We start from the raw sequence: 23,529 nt of genomic DNA, 5'->3' as shown, positions 1-23,529 counted from the left end.
GATTTGTTTGGAGGGTGGTTACATGACAGCGACCATCCATCCTGATTTGCTTGCAGACCATTTATACGACTTCCAGTTAATTTTTTTTTTCATTCAGTGGGCATTTCCTCCTCATTCTCCTAATCGCAAAAAAGGCCTTCTTAAAAGAGAGGATTTCTTGCACTAGGGGAACAGAGCACTTTAATCCAATTCAATTGTGTAACCCTAAATTCCCGGCGTGCCTTAGAATCCCTCCCATAAAATAGTGACAGTCTGAAGGCACCCTAAACCAGTTAGGGAAGACCTGAAGGGGGCAAGCCTCCCTACTTTAGCATAGGATGTTGTAATCTAGGTCTGCATGTAGAATCGAAGCAGAATAAACCGTAAGAGACAGAGAGAGGCCGAGTGAGACGGAGAGAGCAGAGATTTTGGGCTCTGCAAGTTTTGGATCCTGGCTGCTTCTCCCTGGAGATCTGACGTGGGATGGCAAATTTAGCTGTCTGTTGGAGCGTTTAAGCTGTGCCTCCACCTATGCTCAACCTATATATATTTGTAAATACATGCAAACATCACAAACACCAATAAGCTTCGGGCAGTGTCCTCTTTCCACAGGAAAAGTAAACTGGGGTAAGCACTGCATCCCTGGAACTCCTAATGACCCAGAGACGCAGAGCGCACGTAACAATGGCTGAGCCACTAAAACAGCACCAGGATGTGTAGAGCTGTCTTTTGGCTTGTCAAGGTGGGCAACCTTGTTATTAGAGCTAGTTACACAGTAAGAGAGTTAAGCACTTAACACAGCAGTTCCCAGACATTAACTAATTAACCACACCAGCGAGATGAAGAAAGCTCAGTGATCATGGCTGTGGGGGACCATGATCCCGAGTTCCCTCAGGACTGAGGTCTCAGGTTCAACCCCTGGCATCCCTGGGAGGGACCCTGTCTGAAACCCCAGAGAGCCACTGCCAGTCAGTGTAGGCAACACTGAGCTAGATGCAACCAATGGTCTGACTCTGTACAAGGCAGATTCCTGTGTTCTTCTATAATGCCCGGGGAAGGGTCATAGCTCAGTGGATGCATTGCATGCAGAAGGTTCCAGTTTCAATCCATGGCATCTCCAGGTAGGGAGAGACCCCGGTCTGACTCACAGAATCATAGAATAGTAGAGTTGGAAGGGGCCTATAAGGCCATCAAGTCCAACTACCTGCGCAATGCAGGAATCCAAATCAAAGCTCTCTATAAGGCAGCATCCTATGGCAGGGGAAGTGGACCTTTAGTGTAGCGGCACCAACCCTTTCGAATCCCCTCCCCTTAAATATTAGGCATCATTCCTGCTATCTTTTCAGTGCCTGTTGAGGAGCCTCCTCTTTCAACAAGCCTTTTGAGTAGAGACCTAAATCCCAGTCTGCATCTGGGCTGGCATTGCTTTTTAAGATGTTTTTAAAAGTTGTTTTTGAAAGATTTTTTCCCATCAAGATGCTTTGTTTTCATATGTTTTAAAGCCTTTTGCTTTTAAGATGTTTGAAAGCGCGTTTAGTGTGTCTGTTTGCCACCCTGGGCTCCTTTTGGGAGGGAGGGCAGGATATAAATTTAATAAATAAATAAGTAAGGGCCAACATCTCCTGCCTGAAACCTTGGAGAGCTGCTGCCAGTCAGTGCAGGCAATACTGGCCTAGATATACCGGTGGTCTCTCAGTACAGAGCAGCTTCCTGTGTTCTCCTCGCTTTGCCATTGGTCTCTGCTAGCCCTCCCCTTGGCTGCGTTTCCCTTGCCAGCTTGCAGCCGCCTCTTCCCTACTGCAACACATTGAGGGGAACAGTCTCAATTTGTCACAAGAGCCCAAACCAAAATAAAAGAATAAAAACAAACATCCCCAGTCCCTCAGTCTCCACTCCTGCCTTCCAGCCTTGTCAGGGGCTCTTGCTAATGGGCTGGCAGGTATCGTTACCCACGGCTCAGTCTCAAAAAAGCAGGAGGCAGCCCGTGCGGCGCGGTGGGACCAGCAGGGGAGCCAGCCACAAATCAAGAAGCCTGCTTGTCAACACCACGGTCATTAGGTTGTTTTGCCAGACACGCAACCCCATTAGAAACCATCACTTGTCAGCTCACCGATAATTTTCTCTCTCCCCCACCATTCCTCCAGGGAGATGTCAGGAGATAGATGAGAGCCTCGCAGCTTTTCCATCCAAGCAAAAAACTCTCTGAGGGCACAGCCTGAAGGAAGAGCTCACCGCTCCTGTACGATCCAGCTTTCCAGCCACATACATTTTCTTTCAATAGTTAGAACCAGTGGAGACGGGTGGCTCCGATGTCAGCAGGGCAGTGAATCCACTCTGGGTTTTTGACCCAACTTTCAAGGAGATGTCCAAGGTGCTGAAACCCATTTTGGGGAGAGGTTTCAGCACTGTGGACAGCTCTTTGAAAGTTTGGACTAAAACCTGGCGCGGATTCACTGCCCTGCTGATATTTGAGCCAGCAGTCTAGAACAGTACTGATGTTTTGCTGTGGGAGAGGCATTTCCCCCCACACTCGTATAAACAGATATGGGGATGGTGCAGGAGTCACCAATTTTTTGGAAGTTCATGGGCACATCTGCAAACTGTAGAAACTATCATGGGTACCACACACACACATACGTGGCAATGAGAGCTGGGTGACAAATTCTGTTCAGTTCGCATTGAAATGGAAATCTATCAAATTTGCACTTTCCGAAGCAATATGCAAACACAGCCCTCCTCCCAAATCCACAGTTCTCCAAAATTTGCAGCCCAGTTGTCCAGCACAGCAATATGCATATAAAAATGCATATAATAGTTAAAGGGTGCTTAAAATGCGTGTATTAATGAAAGTAACATGCAAACATGCATTAAGTATGGGGAAATTGCTCACCAAAAAATGTGTCCACTAGGGAACAGGGCATACAAATGTCAGGAGAAATTTGCACTGAAGAGTTTATTTACTTTTGATGCATTATTTGATTTATACCCCACCCTTCCTCCCAGCAGGAGCCCAGGGTAGCAAACAAAAGTACTAAAAACACTCTAAAACATCATAAAAACAGAGTTTAAAATACATTAAAACAAAACTTTTAAAACATTTTTTTAAAAAAGCTTTGAAGAGATCTTTAAAAAAGGTTTAAAAACATATTGATGAGTTGACGAATTGTTACGAGGACTTAAGAAAAGAATTTGCAAATGGATGCGGAAAGGTGGATAAATGAAGGTTGGGAAAATGGGAAACCAAAACTGACAGGTCCACCCATCCCTACAAACAATCTACACTGTGTCCCTAACTCAGCCTCTGTGACTTTTTTCCCTTCCAAAGACATTTTGGATAAAGGGCATCCCTTAATTGACATCATCATCATCATCATCATCATCCACTTGATACCTGAAGGTTCCCAGATGACTTACACAGTGTTAAAACAAAACAAATACAACAGAGTATAAAAACATAACAATTAACAACAACAAAACAATCGCAATAGCACCTCCATGCAGCCACAGGAAGGTTTGGCAGCCTATTAAAACAAAACATCATCTCAATCCATCACATGCCTGGGAGAAAAGGTACGCCTTCACCTGGTGCCAAAACGATGTTGACGAAGGCACCAGGCGGACTTCACTGGAGAGCATATTCCATTAGGACAAATGGGGCAGTGCCTCACCCAGGCTCAATCTGTTCTGAGCCAGCCCTGATGTGCCTGCCTTCAGGTGGTGGCTCTGCGTGCCATTAACTCTGGCCACTCCTACTGTTGGTCTTCCTGCCTTCCGCCCTACCAGTCCCAACGAGCGCCGGCCACCACTGTCTGATCGCAAACTCACAGTGCTGCTCCAAAGTCTGCGGGTTAATTGACGTTAGGATGCAACTCACTGCAACCAAGCATGCACAGCCACCTGTTCTACCGGCTGCAATATAATGCTCCTTTTTCAGCCTGATTTTAGCAGAGGGAGGGGACCCTGTGGATGCCAGGAACATAGGAGCCTGCCTTATACTGAGCCAGCTCATTGCTCCATCTAGCTTAGCTTATCTACACTGACTGGCAGCGGCTCTCCAGCATCTGAGGCAGGAGTCTCCCTCAGCCCTACTTGGTGATGCCAGGGACTGGACCTGAGACCTTCAGGATGCAAAGGAGATGCTCTGCCCCCAAAGAAAGGCTTCTGCAGGGCGACTTGCACCCGCTGCATTGGCAGCCCCTGGTGTTGTCGCCGCATGGATGGGCAGCCACCCGGAACCCCCACGGACACCACCTTGAATTTTAAAGGAGGACAATGCAATATAAAAATCTAACAATTTAAGAGGTGTGAAGAAGCTGTTTGAACTTGGAAGAGGGACTGAGGGAGGGAGATGTACTCAGCGTGGAAGATGCGCATCTGATGGCTGATGGGGCAGCACTCCATTTGCCCCAATAGACCGGCCTCCACCGCTGGTTTTGAAGGTGTGCCAACCCTTTCCCTGCCCCAAAAGCGAACACACCAGAGAGATAACAACAGAATTATTTGAGGCATTAAAATTAGAGTGGTCAAATTTTTGTTACTGTACAAGGGCATGATGCCCTGAGTCATAAAATTATGGATGGAGGTAGAGAAAGGGGATAGAGGTTTCTCTCTCTCTTTCTCTCTCTCTCATATGACCAGAATCTCCTTATACACACAGACACACACAAGTTCAAATAAATAGTTTTCATAACTGTGGTTCAATCAAATCATCCAGAACTGGGGAACTGACCTTGATTTTGCCAGCCAAGTCAGATCGAGTTACGTTAAAGCAGCCTTCTGTCCGTTAAGACATCTGATTTAGTAGCTGCCGCATGCTGATGCTAATGGTAATAGTTGAATTAATGAACAGTTAGACTGACTACTTATTGCTTGGACTATATTGGAAAGAAAAGGCCACATCATTAAGGTAAGTGAGAGAGAAAGACCGCAGCAGGCATGAAATAGACGCCCCTCAGAAACAAAGTAAAATCCAGTGTTACCTTGAATGATTCTATCTCATCTTAAAATTATTTGGGAAAATACAAAAAAAAAAGTTGCCCAATTTTTAAACATTTTAAACATAAGGTGGGGAGTGGTTACTTGTGAGAGCTGGTGCGAGTAGTGGCTAAAGCCCTTTATAATGACCTTGACCTTGTTGAGATATAAAGAAAACCATGGCTTTCTGCTGAGTGAATGAGCAGCCCTAAGCCTCAGGCTGATGTGCTCCCCCTTCTCTTGCCTCCTCTTGTGTACAACAGAAGTGTCTTTTCCCATTTTTACATTAAATCATAGTTTCTGGTGACATCCAAACTCAGGGAACTGGGCTTTGGGAAAACTGTGGTCTTTGGGGAAGGGCCATAGCTCAGGGGTACAGCAACTGCTTTGAATGCAGAAGGTCCCAGTTTCGATCCATGGCATCTCCAGGTAGGGCTGGGAGAAAACCCCGTCTGAAAACCCTGAGAGTCACTGCCAGTCAGTGTAGACAATACTAGATGGAACAGTGGCCTGATTCAGTATAAGGCAGCTTTTTATGTTCTTTCAGATGTTGCTGGACTGCGACTCCCATCGTCTCTGCCCGCTGGTCTAAACTGGCTGAAACAGAGGGACATAGGAGTCCAATAACATCTAGAGGGCCACAGGCTCTGTATCCCTGCTTTTTAATTTGTGGCTGGAGAAAATAAGGCAGGTTCTGAAATCTGACCCTGTCTTGTTCACACTTATCACAGGCGTGAGTAAAGCCACAGTTTCCCAAGATCACCTGTCATGACAAATTATTTAAAAGCAGAAGAGGATGGGCAGGAGAGGGGATCATGCAAGTAACTCCACTGTCAGAGCCAATATACCTCTGGATGCCAACTGCTGGGGATCGCAGGTGGAGAGAGTTGCTATTGCACTCACGTTCTTCTTGCGGGCTTCCCATTGGGGCACCTGGTTGGCCACATGCTGGACTAGATAGGCCACTGGCCCGATTCAGCAAGGCTCTTCTTGAGTTCTTAAATCTTTGGTTCAAGTCTCAGTACAGCCACAAGCTGAGTGGGTGGACTTCAGCAAGCAGGGCTTTCCTCAGCCAAACTGGCTAACCCAGCCTTTCCCAACTAGTGGGCCACCAGATGTTGTTGGACCAAAATTCCCATCTTTCCTGACCATTGACAATGCTGGCTGAGGCTGATGGGAGTTGTAGTCCAACAACATCTGGTGGCCCACTAGTTGGGAAAGGCTGGGCTAACCCATCCATCTGGGAAAGGTCTAGTCATCGGTAGATGGCGTTTGGAAGGCATTTAAGTAATCCGCCAGGAGGCTATCATTAACACCTTTCCTGGCATTGGTTGAGAAGTCAGATGTAAATAAAGCACGAGGGGCGAAAAGATATTAGCCATCAGACTGCTTCGATTGTGATGCCCCTATTTCCATATGAAAGATAAAGCAGTCAGTAGCTCAACACACACACAAAAACCTCCTGACAGTTCCCAGAAAGAACTGACACTCCTAACTGTAGAGAGACAAGAGCATGCGGCTGCAGAAGGTAAAATCGATGGTGCTCACAGCAGCGCAAAATTGATGCCCCAGTTAGGAACACAAAAAGCTGCCTTATACAGAGTCAGACCCGCTGGTCCATCTAGCTGAGTATTGTCTACACCAGCCTTTCCCAGCTTTTGGGTCCCCAGATGTTTGCTGTACTCCAACTCCCATCAGCCCCAGCCAGCATAGCCAATGGTCAGGAATTATGGGAACTGTAGTCCAGCAACATCTGGGGACTCAAGGTTGGGAAAGGCTGGTCTGCAATGACCAGCAGCAGATCTCCAGGGTTTCAGACAGGGGTCTATTCCAGCCCTATCTAGAGAACCAGGGATTGAACCAGGGATGTTCTGCATGCAAAGCAGACAGCTTCCATAAAATGTAATTTAGGCGATTCCCCATCCGAGCCCCATATACTGGGGGGGCTACATAGACCAGCCCATTGCCAAACTCCTCCAGCTGTCAGCTTCACCCTTCTCTTCATGCTTCCTTGCAGGCTTTCCTGGCTGCCCCATTAGGTCCCAACATTAAATAAATCCTTGAGTAAGGAAGTGAGGCAGCCTTCCCCTATCTCTTGCTGAGTCATATCTTGTTGCAACAATCTTGTTAATGAGTTAGCCTCTGAGTGAGCACAAGGGGGATTTTGATGGCAGGTGCTGATGCTGGGCCTGGCAATTCTATCCAACTTGCCTTCCGCGGATAATTCCATTATATGGTTCAGCCACTAGATGGCACTGAATTTTGTTGTATCTTTGTGGAATCAAGAATGTGTATGAGCAATGATCATTATGGTTTTGGGGGGGGGTTAGGGGTGGAATCAGGAATGCATATGAGTGACAATGATGATTGTTTTTTTGTGGTTCCAGTAGCCTTGAAGGCTCGCTGCAGATCTGTCTTGCACACAGCAAGATCAATCCAATTCGGTCTGCATTGCATGATGCCTCCTGTACTTCATCTTCAGAACAGCAGACTGGGCAGGAAAATAATCATTTCTTACTCTCCCCCCTCCTTTCCAACATCTAGTCTGATGAAGAGTTTTGAAAAGTTTGAACGCTTACTCATGAAGGACACATTTTGGTTGGTCCTAATAAAGGCACTACAGTACTGTGGCTTACTTAGATAGAATCACAGAATTGGAGGGGGGGCTTTGAAGGCCATCTATCTCAACACCCTCCTCAAAGTAAGAAATCCAGAGTTAGAGCATCCCCAACAGTTGGCTGTCCATCTTCTACCTGAAGACCTCAAGCAGGGAGACTCCACCCCCCCCCTCTTGATTATCGGTCCAGTTTTTGGAACTGTGTTACCATCAAGGCATTTTTTCTGATGTTCAACTGAAATTTACCTGCCTGTAACCCAGGCTGCATACGTTTAAAGCACATCTCCCCCAAAGAATCCTGGGAAGTGTAGTTTGGTAAGTGTGCTGGGAGTGTAGCTGTACTTCACTCCTCACAGAGCTACAATTCCCAGCACACTTAAACTACACTTCCCAGGATTCTTTGGAGTGGGGAAATGTGCTTTAAATATTGCAGCCCTATACCAGTTAGATTTAGGACTCCTCTTATTATAAAAAATATTTTTATGGCTCCCCGTCGGGGAATCGAACCCCGGTCTCCTGCGTGACAGGCGGGGATACTTACCACTATACTAAATAAAAACGACCGGTTTATTGAGCATTCGTCCTGATTTGCTTACACAAGGCTAACACAGAGGTGAGATTGTATTCAATCTTTACTGAGCATTCATTCTCTGTGTGTGTGCTATTATAACAATGAGCATTTATCCTGCATTCATTCCAATTTGCTTGTGAAGTGTTTGTATGTCTTCCGGTTAATCATTCGTTCAGCCAACACTTGTCAATGTTTCCTTGTCACTTTCCTAACTGCAAAAAAAGCAAGTTTCTTTTCTTTCAAGTGGATTTGTTGTACTTTAATCCACTTAAATGGCACAATCTTTAAATTTCCCAGTACATGCTTGAATCCCTCCCACAATATACTGACAGACGGGGTAGGGGAGAAATTTGATTCAATTCATCCGAGCACGCTTCACAACAAAACAGTCTTCAACCATTAGAGAATAAACATTATCCTCATATGTTAAGGCTGGACAAGAGTGCATTTTATCAGTCTGCAGCCCCAGAGTAATATGGGCCCAATCTGCACTATACATTTAAAGCAGTATTATACAACTATAAACAGTCATGGCTTCCGCCAAAGAATCCTGGGAACTGTAGTTTGTTAAGGATGCTGAGAGTCGTCAGGAGGCCCCCTACACCCCTCACAGACCGACAGTTCCCAGACTTGCCTGGGAAGAGGGATTGATTGTTAAACCACTCTGGAAATTATAGCTCTATGAGAACAGCACTCTTCACAAACTAAAATCCCCAGGATTCTTTCAGGGAAGCCATGACTGTTGTTGTTATATGCCTTCAAGTCGATTACGACTTATGGCAACCCTATGCATTTTTAAAATATATATTCATAGGGTTTTCATGGTAAGAGGTCTTCAGAGGTGGTTTGCTATTGCCTTCCTCTAAGCCTACGGCACCCGGTATTCCCAGGCGGTCTCCCACCCAAGTACTAACCAGGCCTGACTCTGCTTAGCTTCCGAGATCAGATGAGATGGGGCGTGTTCAGGGTAGTATGGCCGTAGTGCCATGACTGTTAAAAGTGGTATACTACTACTTTAAATGTATGCTGTAGTCATTATTTCTGGACCTTGAAAAGTCAACACTGCCAGCCAAAATAAGCGGAAACTCAACAGAGAGAAGGGAAGCACAGTGTTCGGGGGAACAGAAAACTCAGGCACACGACACAAGACAGGAGAATCTCCGAAGGTCATGGCTCAGTGCCTCACCCTCTCTTGACACAATCCCCCGATAATCTCCCTACCCCCGAGTTGGTGAGCCTTATTTAACATGAGCATGAAATCGAGCCATCAGCGTCAGCAGCCCAGTTCTCTGTAATGCTTTGCCAACAGAGATTCAGCAGGCGCCTTCTTTTAACCTATAAATGCCTGCTGAAAACTTTTCTGTTTCGCCAGGCTTATGCAAGCAATTAAGAAGATGTCGTTTTGCAGTAGCTGACCTTTGTTTTTACTCTATTTTTTAAAATGGGTTTTACTGCATGCCTTTCATTCATTGTAAACCACTTTGATGTTTTAGAAAATGAAACAGCTGTATACAAATATATTTATAGTTAAAATAAGTAAATAAATAATCGGCCAATTTGATTCTTCACACCACAGCTGAAGAGGTTGTTCCCAGGCCTGACAGACAGATCTGCTGGGAAAGCGTCCTGGCCCCCATCCCAAAACACCACGACAAGGCTTCCCTTTCAAGAAATAGAGAGATATTTTCTTCAGGAAAGCTTGGTACAGGTTTAGCGGAAGGCTCAGAGGACCGGGGCCTGCAAACCCAGAGTCTGAGAGCAGGATCTGGCATTCGAAACTGGGCGGTAGTAACAAAGATGTCCCAACAAGTCTGCATGCCCTTCCCACCTAGCTCTTAAAGAGCTAGGGCGTGGGGAACTCACTTGCAGGACTGTTGTCTTGCATGGGAAGATTGTGCTTGGAGACGGGCACCACTGTGAAAAGGCTGCAACTGTTGGCGCTGGCAGCGTGAATCCTTGGTGACAGAACAATGACCTGCCCCCTAGACTCCCCTTCATCTTCCTGCTCTGCCACCCCTCCCATCAAACCCATGGCCTCCCTGGTACCCATTGTGGTGGGGATGAAAGTTAGGAACTCCATCACTTCCTCCCTAACATCTTGAGTCATAGGAGCATGGTCCTTTTCCTCCTCTTCCTCCCTCCTGGTTGGCTCCAGCTCACTCATCCCCTCTGCCTCCTTCCCCTCCTTGCCCATCAAATGCTGCTACCCCAGCCCAGACCCTGTCAGAACCTCAGGGCTCATGACAGAAAGTATCATATAAACTACAAGGGGGAGGAGTAATTTTATATGGTGGCTGGAAACCTGTCCTTCGTTTGGGCGACAGCTTGTTAACTGGCTCAAAACAACAGGGAGGCATTTCCTTAATGGTGAGGAGGTACACACTCTAGGGAGGGAAAACCATTTGGAGCTTTGGGGAAGATGTACAGATGGAAAGATCTGTCAATTGTGGTTCTCTCAGTTTCTCAATTTTCCAGTTTTAAATTCAGTTCACATTTCTGCAACAATTAGCAATTAAAAAAAATCCTCATGAAAATTCTCCATCATTTTAGTATAAACTTCTTCTAGTAAACACATTTCTATAGGCAGTTCTGACTAATGTACACACATTTGCAAGGAAATCCTTGTCGTACAATGCCTTTTGGTATGTTACTTTCACTCATATATTCGTTTTTATGCTCACTTTCCCCTAAAATACACATTTTTTGTAAACTTTGTGTGATTAGCGAACTGCGTTGCAAAATGAGGATAAGTTTGAATTTCGAAGGAGGGCTGTGTTCCAGCTCTCATGTTGTTTGGGAAAGCGTGGATTTGATGGGTTCGGCTTGAAATGTGAATCAGATTTCTCGCTCATCGCTAGGAGGTCATTATAGGAAGGAGGGATGATGGTGTGCATCATGTGGATCGTGATACCTGCTACGCAGGGTTGCATGTGTAAAGGAATCAGGCCTTCAGCTCCTCCCCGCAGGGGCACTGTACATTTAAAGTGGTATCGTATTACCTTAATCAGTCATGACTTCCCCCAAAGAATCCTGGGAACTGCACCTTGTGAAAGGCACTGAGAGTTGTTAGAAGCCACCTATTTCCCCTCGCAGAGCGACAGTTCCAAGAGTTTGTTAAACCACTCTGGAAACTGTAGTTCCGTGAGGGGAACAGAGGTCTCCTAACAACTCTCGCCACCCTTTAGAAACTACAGCTCCCAGAATCCTTTGGGAGGGGGAAAGCCATGACTGTTTACAGTGGTAAAAGAGTGCTTTAAATGTACGGTGCAGATTATCATTATTTGCATTTATATCCCACCTTTCTGCAAGAAGCTCAAGGTGGCGTACAAACATAGTTCTCCCCCTCCTCATTTAATCCCCACAACAACCCTGTGAGATAGGTTAGGCTGAGAGGCGGTGACTGGCCCAAGGTCACCCAGTGAGCTTCATGGCTGAGTGCAGATTCGAACCCTGGTCTCCCAGGTCCTAGTCTGACACTCTAACCACTACACCACACTGGCTTTCAGATGGGGCTTTTAGTGTGGTGGCACCTACCCTTACTTATCACACAAGCACCATCTCCATTATTTTTTGGTGCCCATGGAAAATTTTCATTTTCCAACAAGCCTTTTTAAACAGAGGGCTTCTTCTTTTTAAATGCCAGCCTGTAACTTCATTGGACTTGAAACTGTGTGTGTAGATAGATACGTATATCTAGTTGATGCTCTTATTGTTAAATTGGTATGGGATATTTTATGGGAAGCAATTAAATAAACAAATACATTCTCCAGAACTCCCCACCGTGTGATATTAGGCAAGCATCTACTGTTTTTTGACACCTGCTAAACCTTTTATTCGTGCACAAGCACACCCAGGCATGTAACTTTATTATGTACATTTGTTTTTAAAACTCGCTAATTTCCTTTACATTTTGATGATTTTTTTAAATTGCAAAAAGACAAACAAAAAAGCAGACACCTGCCTACCCTCCTCTCCTCCTTTGCATAGGATTAGGCAATGGCAGCCACAGTTTGGCTGGTGTCTCCACTATTTTTGTTGCCCCGGACTTTGCATCAATGTGTGTAACCTTCCAGGGGCTACATGCCAGTGGTTGGGGGGCCAGAGGCAAAAGTGGGCAGGGCACCAAATTCAAATTTACCTTTGTCCTGTAGGCTAGCTTCAACGCACGCTCACATACCTCTCTCTAGCCTTCGTCCAAGCAAGCAACAGGCATGATCACTGTTTGTTTGTTTATTTAATTTACACCCCACCCTTCCTCCCAGAAGGAGCCCAGGGCTGAAAACAAAAACACGAAAAGCACTCTAAAACATCTTAAAAACAAAAGACTTTAAAACATATTAAAACAAAAGCGCTTTAAAAAAACAGTCCTAAAACGCAGCTCCTGCATAGACACAGACTGGGATAAGGTTTCTACTTAAAAGGCTTGTTGAAAGAGGAAGGTCTTCTGTAGGCACCAAAAAAAAACAAGAGATGGCACCTGTCTAATATTTAAGGGGAGGGGATTCCCACTGAGGGTGGAGGTGGAACAGTCATAGAGGATGCATAACAGGGACAGTAGGGGGTGTGCCTAGGCAGAGTCCCGAGGACCACAGAGAGAGACTTGGAGGGCCACATTCAGTTTCTGGGCGTCAGGTTCTTGACCCCCTGACAGAATAGAAAGTCTTTTCAAAAGAGAAACAGGAGCAAGATCACAAGCATACACAACTGACAGGTAGATCTAACTAGAAGAAAGGGCTGTCGGTCTATAAGTCTGCACGAGCCTTATTCTGGAGTGCCTTCACAGGGCTGCCCCACAGCACAGACCAAAGCGCATTCTGTGCACATAAACACATACACACACCACCCCTCAGGAGCAGCCTTCACCCCCCCTCTCCTCCTCCAAAGTCAACCACCTCTCCTTCCCCATCCGTCTTGTCTAGTTTAATGGCATTCATTTTTACAAGCCAGATTTAAAACGCTCGCCACTGTCTCGTTTAATCAGTTTTCACGGGATTTATGCTGGGAGGCAAAGAGGACTCGAGGCCGATGGATTTATGCCGGTTTAATTTTTCTCTCTTTTACCCTTTTTTTTCTTTTTACAAGCCAAGTGGATCTGTTGAACGGTAACAGGACGCAGCATATGTGCAAGGGGATCTGAAAATGGAGCATGGAGATGACTCACTGACAGCCATCTGTCTTGCTGCCAGCTTCACTTTTAGAAACCAAGAGAGATATAGCAGCACGGTTGCTTGGCCAAGGATGCCAGCACTTTTCAAAAGAGTCCATTGCTTGACTTTGGCAAAAAAAAAAACCCCAACAACCTGCACTCGACCGCAGAGAGTCATTATTTTTCTCTTTTCTGCTTTCGCTTATCTATCACTGTAATACTGGGGCAGGTGAACAAGCTATGTCTGGGCCAGCTCATTTTCTTGACAGTTCCACAAGGTTGGCTTCCCCCTTTTTCAGGAGTCAGGAATGCAGAATATTGCCATCGTTCTAGCTCCCCACCACCACCACCAAATGACTACACAAAATCCACCTGCATATATGTGTGCACGCGTTCAAGTTTATCCACTGGCTCCCAAAGTGACACATTTTTAACCCTTTGCTTTCAAGGGATGCGGAACACTTGCTGCCTTTGGAATGTTTAAATAAACCTGAAATGCCACAAGCCTAGTGCAAAATATAACCTCTGAAGCAGAGTAGCTATAGTTCTTAATGTATTTGCAGAGAAACATCCTTATTAACATGCCTATTCTCTCTCTCTCTCTCTCTCTCTCTCTCTCTCTCTCTCTCTCTCTCATTCAAGTTTCTGGGTCTTAATATCTTTGCAGAGGAACCCCTTGACTAGTTTGCCGCCCATACAGTTTGGCTAACAAACAGAATAGGTTTGGGGAATGCTTTTAGTTTGCCCAGTGACCTTTGCAATAGAACTCACTGTGTCTTTTCACTAGCCAATGTAGGGGCGGGGAAGTTTTCACAGCCCAAGGGCCACATTCCCATCTGGGCAACCTTCTGGGGGCCACATCTATGCCAACAATGGCCGGGGCCAGAGGCAAAAGTGAGCACAGCAATGGACGTAAATTGTACCTTTGTACAGTCGGGTAGTTTTTACACACACTTGCACACCCCTCTCTGTCCTCCAACCAGGCACACAAGAGGCATGCTCAGAGTTCAAGGACCCATACTGGCTAGGAGTGTGTGAAGCAGGCAGTTTCCCTGTGTGTCAATTAAAGCTCAAGGGAACTCTTCCCGTGAGGCTCTTTTTTTTCAGATCAGGAAGTGCGGGCAGCAGGGAGGCCACGATCAAGAGCATCCGGTGATCGGAGTTCCTGAATGCAGGGAGGCATGTAAGCCTGTACAAGCAAACACACTTGCACCCTTCAGACCTCAGGGGTGAGGGTGCACACTCTCCTAGACTTCCAACACGGCTTCAGTTTTATAACACCCAAACAGGGCACATCTAGAACCTAGTGCTTAATGTCATGAGAAAAATGACTTGCCCCTTTCCCACAACGCACGTCTGGAAGTTTAAAAAACAAACACCTTCTGACCTAGAAACCTGTATTCCTGAACCCAGATGTGGTTGTGATGACACAGCAAGAAAGAGAAAATATTCAGAGGGGCAGGCAGCCATGAGAGGCCACATCCACACCAGACCTTTCATAGAATCATAGAATAGTAGAGTTGGAAGGGGCCTATAAGGCCATCAAGTCCAACCCCCTGCTCAATGCAGGAATCCAAATCAAAGCATTCCCGACAGATGGCTGTCCAGCTGCCTCTTGAATGCCTCCAGTGTCGGAGAGCTGACTACCTCTCTAGGTAATTGGTTCCAATGTCATATGGCTTCCCCCAAATATTCCTGGGAAGTGTCATTTGTGAAGGGTGCTGAGAGTTGTTAGGAGACCATTACTCCCCTCACAAAACTCTAGTTCCCAAAATTCTCTGAGAAGAGGGGCTGACTGTTAAACCACTCTGGCCACTGGAGCTCAATCAGGGGAATAACGGCTTCTTAACAACTATCATCACCTTTCACAAATGACACTTCCCAGGATTATTTGGGGGAAGCCACGACTGTTTAAAGTGGAATAAATGTCTGGCATGGACTTGGGGTAAGTCTGTTGCAGAAGAAGAACAACCCTTTGAGTCTGCTTTTAAGATACAGGGAGCATTATCCTACCTTGCAAATGTACCACAAGATGGAGGACAAGGTAGTGTAAGCAGTAAGATCAGAGGGAAGTTAGATACAGAACAAGGGCCAACAGTGAGAAATTTTAGAGGCGGCTGCTGAGACCCACTGAGACTGGTAAGAGAGAAGGCAGGAACCCAACAGTAATTAGACCCAGAGCCAACGGACAGGCAGAGGCAATTAATGCTAGTTTTGCACCCGTCCTCCTTCCTGTTGAGTTCTATAAGGGCAACAATGACACAAACAGATTATTTATATCAGGTGCGGGGGAACCTTTGGCCCTCCGGTTGTGGCTGAACTACATCCGCCCCAGCAAGCATGACCCATGGCCAAGGATGATGGGAGCAGTAGTCAGTGGTGTAGTCGTCCAGGGTTTCAGGGTCCCTATGTCTCCAGCATCCTATGAGCCAATCAGCATGACAGGGGAGTGTGTTAGCCACGGAGAAGAGTCTTCTAACATGCTTTCTTGTCCTTTCCTGTCGATTGGAGCCAACGGAAGTGAAAGGAGGGGAGTCAGCCACTGAGAAGACTCTTTTCAGTAGCTAACACTGTCTCCTTTCGTGCTTATTGGCTCCTAGGGACGTCGTTGTGGGAGAAGGCATTAATAAGGATCTCATTCTCAACACAGCAGAGAAAAAGGAGGGAGGGGCTACAACTATCATGAAGGGACCTTGCACGTTTGAATTTGCCACTACACTACTGGTTGTAATTCAGCAACATCTGCAGGGTCAAAGGGTCCCCTCACCTGATTTACACAATGGGAAAAAGAGCATGCGCAAAATCCCTCAGGCCCCATCTTCAGTATCCATTTAAAGTAGCATAATCATGGCTTCCCCCACAGAATCTTAGGAACTGTAGTTTACTATAGGTGCTGAGAGGTGTTAGGAGACTCCCTTTTCCCCTCACAGAGCTACAATTCCCTGACAACCAATCCCTCTTCTTAGGGAACTCTGGGAATTGTAGCTCTGTGAGGGGACGAGGGTCCTCGTAACAAATCTCAGCACCCTTCACAAACTACATCTCCCAGAATTCTTTGGGGGAAGCCATGACAGTTTAAAGTGGCATGCGTTAAATGTTTAACGCAGCTGGGGCCTCAGCTAGCTTGAAAGTAAGGCAAATTGCAAAAGTAAGGCAAAGGAAGTAAGGCAAAATGCAACACCCACACACATTTTGCCCATGAGAATTTCATCGAAATTTCCCCTCCCCTTTTGGTAGATTTCAAATGCAATTCCTTTTCTCATTAATTGTCATGGAGAATGGTTTGTAAAGGGCAAGAGGAATTCCCAGGGCAGCATTAACGAAGTGGGCTTTAAAGAATCCTAGGGCTTCAACTTACTTTAATAACGCAGTTGCCACTTCCATTCCAGTCCCTCGCAGAGAATGTTGAGGGCCCTCAAAACCCAAAGCCAAACAAATTCAGTTTTTCATTTAATAGTCAATTTCCAGAATGAAATTAATGCTCTTGTTAGGAAAGCCGGGCCCGGCTGTATGCTCTTCATTGAGATCAATTTACAGAGCAGAGGAGGAGCTCTATAGGAGGCCTCCAATTAGAGAAATGCAATGAAAGTGAGACGGCGCTTGTTTCCACCAAAAACTCTCCCCAGGAAGCACCACAGAGGTTGATTGTGGGTGGGGGGTGGGGGTGGAGAAATAAATGAGAAAAATGTCACTTGAGAGATGGCTTTGCAATACAATCACGGCGGAAGACGAGAAACATGCCCTCGTTTAATAAGACACTCAATGTTCCAGTGAAGTTGGGTCAAAGGCAAAGACGCAATGCTGTCAACAGAAAGTTTCACTTAAAAAAAATAATGTTTCAGGGGATCGAGTGTGTATGCCTTAATTCTGCAGAAAACCTACATCCTTTCTTGTGCCAGTTTCCCAGGAAATTCACAGTTAAACGTTCCTAATATAATGATCTGAAGACAAAGGGAGCCCAATTAAGATGTAAATTGGTAATAAAAGACATTGTTCCCAAAGAATGACTCATGGCTATTCAAAATCCTCGGGGAAATTGCAATCGGATCTCGGGCAGGAAAGTGGACTGATACCTGGGAGCTGCATTCTGTGGCAGGAGATCAGCAGGACAGAATTGTTCCAGTAGCTGCTTTCGTAACCTGGCTGATGACTTTCTGCTGAGATATTACTTTGTGTGGTCTCGTACTGCACCCCAGAACTGACTCGCCCATGTCACTCCACCATGTCAGTCACTAGGGATGTTGAAGGAACCCAGTGGAGCCTAGCGGCTCTGATTGTCAGTGGGGCAGTGAATCCATTCCGGGTTTTAGTCCGAACTTTCAAGGAGCCATCCAAGGTGCTGAAACATAGAGTCAGCACCTTGGACAGCTCCTTGAAAGATCGGACTAAAACCCGGAGCAGATTCACTGCCCCACTGACATCTCAGCCACCCCGTCTCCACTGAAGGAACCTCTAATTCAGGAGTGAAGAAATAGTTACTTCGGTTCTCTTGAGGGTCGCATTGCCTCGGGGATATCTGTTGGGGCTACATGCCGGGCATAGATGCATCCAAAGTCAGCAGAGGGCAAGGTCACTCCTTCTCTCTCTCTTCCTCCCCCTCCAGCGGGTCACCAGATTGTTTTGGCCAGAAGACTGAACTGATCGTTTGAGAATGGGGGAGAAATCAATTCACTTTGCATTTCAAGTGGAACTTACATAATTTGCTCTTTCCAAAACAATGCACAAACCAAAACATAGCCGTTCTGCAAAATTTGCAGTTCTTCCGATTTTGCCATGTGATCCAGCCGCCAAATAATGTGTGCAAAATGCACATACTAGGGTTACGTGTGCATTAAAATGCAGCTATTAGAAAAACACAGCATACTTCTAACATAACATGCAGCATATTAGGGGAAACCGCTTTGCGAAAATGTGCATATTAGGCAAAATCTCATATATAAATGTGTATATATTAGGAGAAATTGGCACTGAAACGCCAATGAACTTTTAGGAGGACTTTTTAAATTGCAAGCTCATGTAGAAATGCAGAGAAGTGAACTTATAATTGGGAAAATGAGAAACTGAGGAAAACCATTGCAAAATTTGAAGAAGTGCAAATTTCAAAGCATGGCTGAATTTCAGTTTGCGGATTGTTTTGGAAAGTGCTAATTAGGTAGGCTTGCCTTTTAATGCGCATTGAATCGAAATTCTCCCCCCACCCCTACTTAAGAACGATCAATGAGTGTTTGAAACAGTCAGATATTATGAGAACATCCTTCCTGCCTTGCCTGGCTCCGAAGATGCTGTCTCAGTTGAACCACGCCTGGAACATACATAGTAAGCTGTCTTATCCAGAAACAGACCGCTGGTCCAGCTAGCTGAGCACTGTCAACACCTAGGTGGGGAACCATTTTTCAACCGAAGGGCCACGCTCTCTTTTGGACAACCGCCCCGGGGTCATAGGCCACTGATGGGTGGAGCCAAAGGCAAAAGTGTTTGCAGCAATGAATGTAATTTTTACGTTTGCTCAGGAGGCTACTTGCAATGCTCACATACACCCCCCCCCCGTATCCTCCACCCAGGCAGGCAAGAGGCATGGGGAACGCTGCAAGGACACGTTCCAGGCAGGCACAGATACTTGGGGTAAAAAGCAGGACTAGGGAGAGTGTTGCTTTGGATGAGGGGATGTGGCCTGGGAAGAGTTCTGAAGGCCACAGAGAGGGTCCTGGAGGGCCGCACCTGGCCCCTAGGCCTACGTTTCCTAACCCTCGGTCTACACTGACTTGGCAGGGGTGCTCTAGGGTTTCAGGCAGGGGTCTCTCCCAGCCCCACCCAGAGATGCCAGGGATTGAGCCTGTCACCTTCTCCATGCAAAGCAGATGTTCTGCCACTGAGTGGCGACCCTTTCCCAAATGGCCTGGATGGGAGACCACTGGAGATGTCGTCGTACGCTGTCCATACATTTAAAAAAATTACACCAGGATGGAAAGCTATATCGAGAACCCTGCCAACATTCGCTGGCCGGTGACTCGAAGGGTTTAGGATGTGGTGTGTGTATGTGTTTAAGTACATTCTGAGAGGAGGGAGATCAAACAGAAGCCTGTTTTTGGGAAAGGGCGCTTAATTCGCCGCTTTTAAACAGCAAAGAAAACAGTGCAAGGCAACATTCAACCACAGGCTGCGTGACAGTATTATGGGTTTCTTTTAACACCTGTTGGAGACTTACTCAGTTTGCCATCTTCATCTTGGAACCAAGTGTAGACTGGAAGCAGTCTGCATCTGTGTCGGAACTGCTTTTTAATATGTTCTTAAACCTTCTTTTTAAAAATGTTTTTAATCTCAGAAGATGTTTTGAAAGCTTTTTTTAAAGTAACGTTTTGAAAGATGTTTTGTTTTAAAGGTTGGCTTTTATGATGTTTTAAAGGTTGTAGTGCTTTCGTTTGCCACCCTGGGCTCCTGCTGGGAGGAAGGGTGGGATATAAATCAAATAATAAATAAATAATAATAATAATAAAGTGTAGAAAATGACCTTCTTGCTAGAATGTCCTGCCTAATTTTTGTACTTCCCCCCCTCTTCCTATTTATCGCCGTCTCTCTCCCCTCCCCATCCCCACAGCTTTCTGTAGCGCCATGCCTCCTGATGGAGACAAATGCTGGAGAACTTGAAAGCTTGCCACTATTTTGTGTGAAAGCTTTCTGCTGATAAAAGGTAACACTCAACCGTGGGCTTGTTTTTTCCCTCTTACAGAACAACACTGCTTCTTTGGCTTTTTATGATTTTATTGTCTATCTGGTCTACATCGTGGGTTGTTACGCAATTAAGTTAATAGTACCTATCTCATGCAAATTCTCTTTTATAAATAGATATATTAAAAACAAAACAAAACACCAAGCTGGTTGCTATTAGCATAATCTCACCTCTTCCAGCTTCATAGCCAGTGGAGGCTGGTGCCCATTGGGACTGGTGGGGCGGAAGGCAGGATGCCAACAGTAGGCGGAGCCAGAGCTAATTGTAGGCGGAGCCAGAGCCAATGACAGGTGGAGCCAACAAGTTCTGGTTTTGTCCCTGCCCTCCTTCCTGCCGACTTCTACAAAGGCAACACTAAAAAGGAGGGAGGTGGCAGCCAGTGCCCCCCCTGAGACTGGTTGGAAGGAGGCCGGCCGGCCAGAGTTGGCTGAGGACACACTCAGCTTGTGCCCCACTTGCCCTAATGGATCAGCCTCCACTGTTTAGAGCCCCCTAAACGTATGAAGCAGGACAGCTATGATCGGATGCCCAGACTTTTCCAAAGAGAAGCTGTGGAAGACTCCAAATCGGATCAGAGCAATGGTGTTTTGGAGGGGGGTGAACTAGTGGTGGCTGTTGTCCATTGGGAATGGAAGGGCGCAAGGCAGGAGGCCAACAGGAGGTGGAGCCGATGACAGGCAGAGCCAACTAGTTCTAGGTTTGTCCAGGGGTATAGTTGTCCAGGATATCGGGGGGGGGGAATCTTAGACTCTTTACATTTTGGGGAGCAGGGTCCCTATGTCTCCAGCATCCTATGAGGCAATCAGCATGAAAAGGGGATATACTAGTCACTGAGAAGACTCTTTTCAGTAGCTAACCTAGCCTCCCCTTTCATGTTGATTGGCTCCTAGGGTAAGTGAGAAGGGAGCTTCGTGGCAAAGTACCTTGGTCTCCCAAACCCTAGTCCCAGTTCAGAATTCTTAAAATCAAAAGGTAGCTGGCAATATTTAGCTCTCAGAAAGAGAGATTGGGTGAGGGCGGGGGTGTGTGTGAGTCCATGCACAGAGCAGTTTTATTCTGCTTCTATAATTCTGTAATTACAGAACAGACAGCAAATCCTAGAGGTGTGGCTGTAAGGGAGCACGGTGTGACTCTCATATTGTGGCGTAACCGTGCACTTTTGAATTTGCCACTATGCCCCTGGACACAACCCTGCTTGAAATGCTGGAGAGCTGCTGCCAGTCAGTGTAGACAGTACTGAGCTAGACAGACCAATGGCCTGACTCAGTATGAGGAAGCTTCCTATGTCCCTGTGCTGTGAACACCTATAGCCACGTGATAAGATATTATCTCAAGCAGAACAGATCCGCATGTTGTATCGGCACGTTCAGATCTGTCTGAAGCAGCCATACAGATCTGCATGTTGTAGACCAAACAGATCACCATGGCCCCCTCTAACAGCAATCAGGGATGTTGAGTGCCAACAGCTTGGTACATCACCAGCATGAGAGAACTCCCCCCCCTTCAAAGCAGAACAACGAGGACCGAGCATACTCATTGATCATGGGTTGCTGAGTAAGGAGGGAACAGAAATCCAGGGGGAAAGGGGAATGGAATATTCCTGAAAAAGGCATGGCTGGTTGGCTCCCTGAACATTTCGTTGCAGGTCTCACTTACAGATTGTAAAGCCCTTTGCAAGCCTGTGTCCTCTTTCACTGGGAAACACCAGTCTGGTCTGGTCAAAGCTTGCTGATTCACTCTCTCTCTTTCTCTCTCTCTCTCTGAGTAGGCCTCTCATTTCTCAAGGACCAACCTGGCAATGACTCTCTCAAACAGTTTTCAGTCACAGTGGGGTTTGGGAAGCCTGCTGGCGTCCATCTGTGAAAATGTGTCCATGCAAGGTGACAAAACTAGCTTCCTCCCCCCAAAAGGAGATGAACAGCAACAGCAACAACAACGAAATCTGCACAATGCACATTCTGCAGAGAAAGTGCAGCGAACAGGGACTGTGATGTGTTCAGCTGGAATGTTGGTGGGGTGGGGGGAACGAAACATTTCCAAATGGATCTTCCTCTCTTTTCTGATAGCAAAACTCAAGTGCTGAATGCACCATCAGGGAAAAGTATAACGGTCTAAATCTAAAGGATTTCCAGAATACCAACAAGACCATCGTTACAACAGGGCTGGTGAACGTCAGACCCAAGGGCCAAATATGGCCCTCTGGGAATCTGTATCCAGCCCTCTGCACTCTCCCCGAGCTATGCCCATCCCCACTGGTCCATCAAGATCAGTACTGTCTACACTGACTGGCAGTGGCTCTCCAGAATTTCAGACAGGGGATATTTCAGGCCCTAACTGAATATGCTGGGGATTCACTTTGGGGCCTTCCACATGCAAAGATCTAAAACTGAGCTTCGGCCCTTCCCCTGTTAAATTCAGTAGCACTCTATTGACCTGACAAGCAATTCAGGTGCTGAGCAGGGATTAGAAAGTGGGTCTCTCCAGTCTTAAGTCCAGCACTCTAATCACTATGCCTCTCTCTCTCTCTCCCCTCTCTCCAAACCTCTTCTCTGCCCTTCCCACAAGCTGTGGATCATCATCTTCCAAAGGTGGAGAGGGAAACACTTCCAGCAGTCAAAGGAACACAAACTGTTCTTTTATCAAATCCCCTGACCATGTTAAGGCTCCCATAACTAAATTAAGGACATTTGCCAACTCAACACACGGTGATGGCTAGGGATGGGGGAGAAATTTGATACAGTTCGCATTTTAAGCAGAATTTATCAGATTCACACTTTCCGAAGCAGTATGAGAACCGATACACAGCTATCCTTAGAAATTTGCATTAAATAGGATTTTGTGATGCAGTTCGCCAACTAAACAATATTTACAAAAATGCATCTATGAGGGGAAAGTGTGCATAAAAATGAATATATGACTGAAAATAACATGCAAAGAGGCATCAGATCACAAGAAATGGCTTGCAAAAAATGTGTATCTTTGTTAAAACTGCTTACAAAAACGTGTTTCTCAGGAGAAAATATTTTAACCATTAATTAATAAGAAATAATCAACTGTGCACTAATTAACTGCATGGATATTTATTTATTTATTTGATTTATATCCCACCATTCCTTCCAGTAGGAGCCCAGGGTGGCATTTCAAACGCTCTTCATTTTTCTGAGACTGCAGTAAATAAAAGGTTTTTTTATACTACACTTCTATGCTCAAACGATATACTTCCCTCCACTTCTGAGACATCACTAATCTAGCTGCGACAAACACAAAAACGATCACATCCTTCAGTTGTAACTACTCAGCTAGCTTAGGAAACATGGAAAGAAGGCAAAATCCAGATCATATGGAATGCTAACTTGCAGAATAGACCCTCTTTCCTGTGTTTCCTCCAAGACAGTGCGGTGCAACGGGTATGCAGATTGGGGTATGTGGTGGAGGTAGAGGAGACTGCGGCAGCTGCACTGCCTGTGAATCTGATACAAGATCTGCAGTTGTACTGACTGCCGCAGGAGCTGCTT

At 46.0% G+C, this 23,529-nt stretch overlaps 1 protein-coding gene and 1 non-coding gene across 5 annotated transcripts in view; both read right to left on the bottom strand.

Annotated features, from left to right (window-relative positions):
• The window catches only part of NOS1 (nitric oxide synthase 1), a 139,389-nt gene that overhangs the window by 81,707 nt on the left and 34,153 nt on the right, over nt 1-23,529 (bottom strand). The window lies entirely within an intron of this gene.
• LOC133373556 (5S ribosomal RNA) lies at nt 9,007-9,125 on the bottom strand. Its single transcript, XR_009759693.1, has one exon. It is a non-coding gene; the product is annotated as a 5S ribosomal RNA (ribosomal RNA).

This window comes from Rhineura floridana, chromosome 19 (genome assembly GCF_030035675.1).
Source record: "Rhineura floridana isolate rRhiFlo1 chromosome 19, rRhiFlo1.hap2, whole genome shotgun sequence".
In the NCBI taxonomy this organism is placed as follows: domain Eukaryota; kingdom Metazoa; phylum Chordata; class Lepidosauria; order Squamata; family Rhineuridae; genus Rhineura; species Rhineura floridana.
The sequence above is the reverse complement of the archived record's forward strand: the minus strand, read 5'-3'. Positions and strand labels throughout refer to the sequence as shown.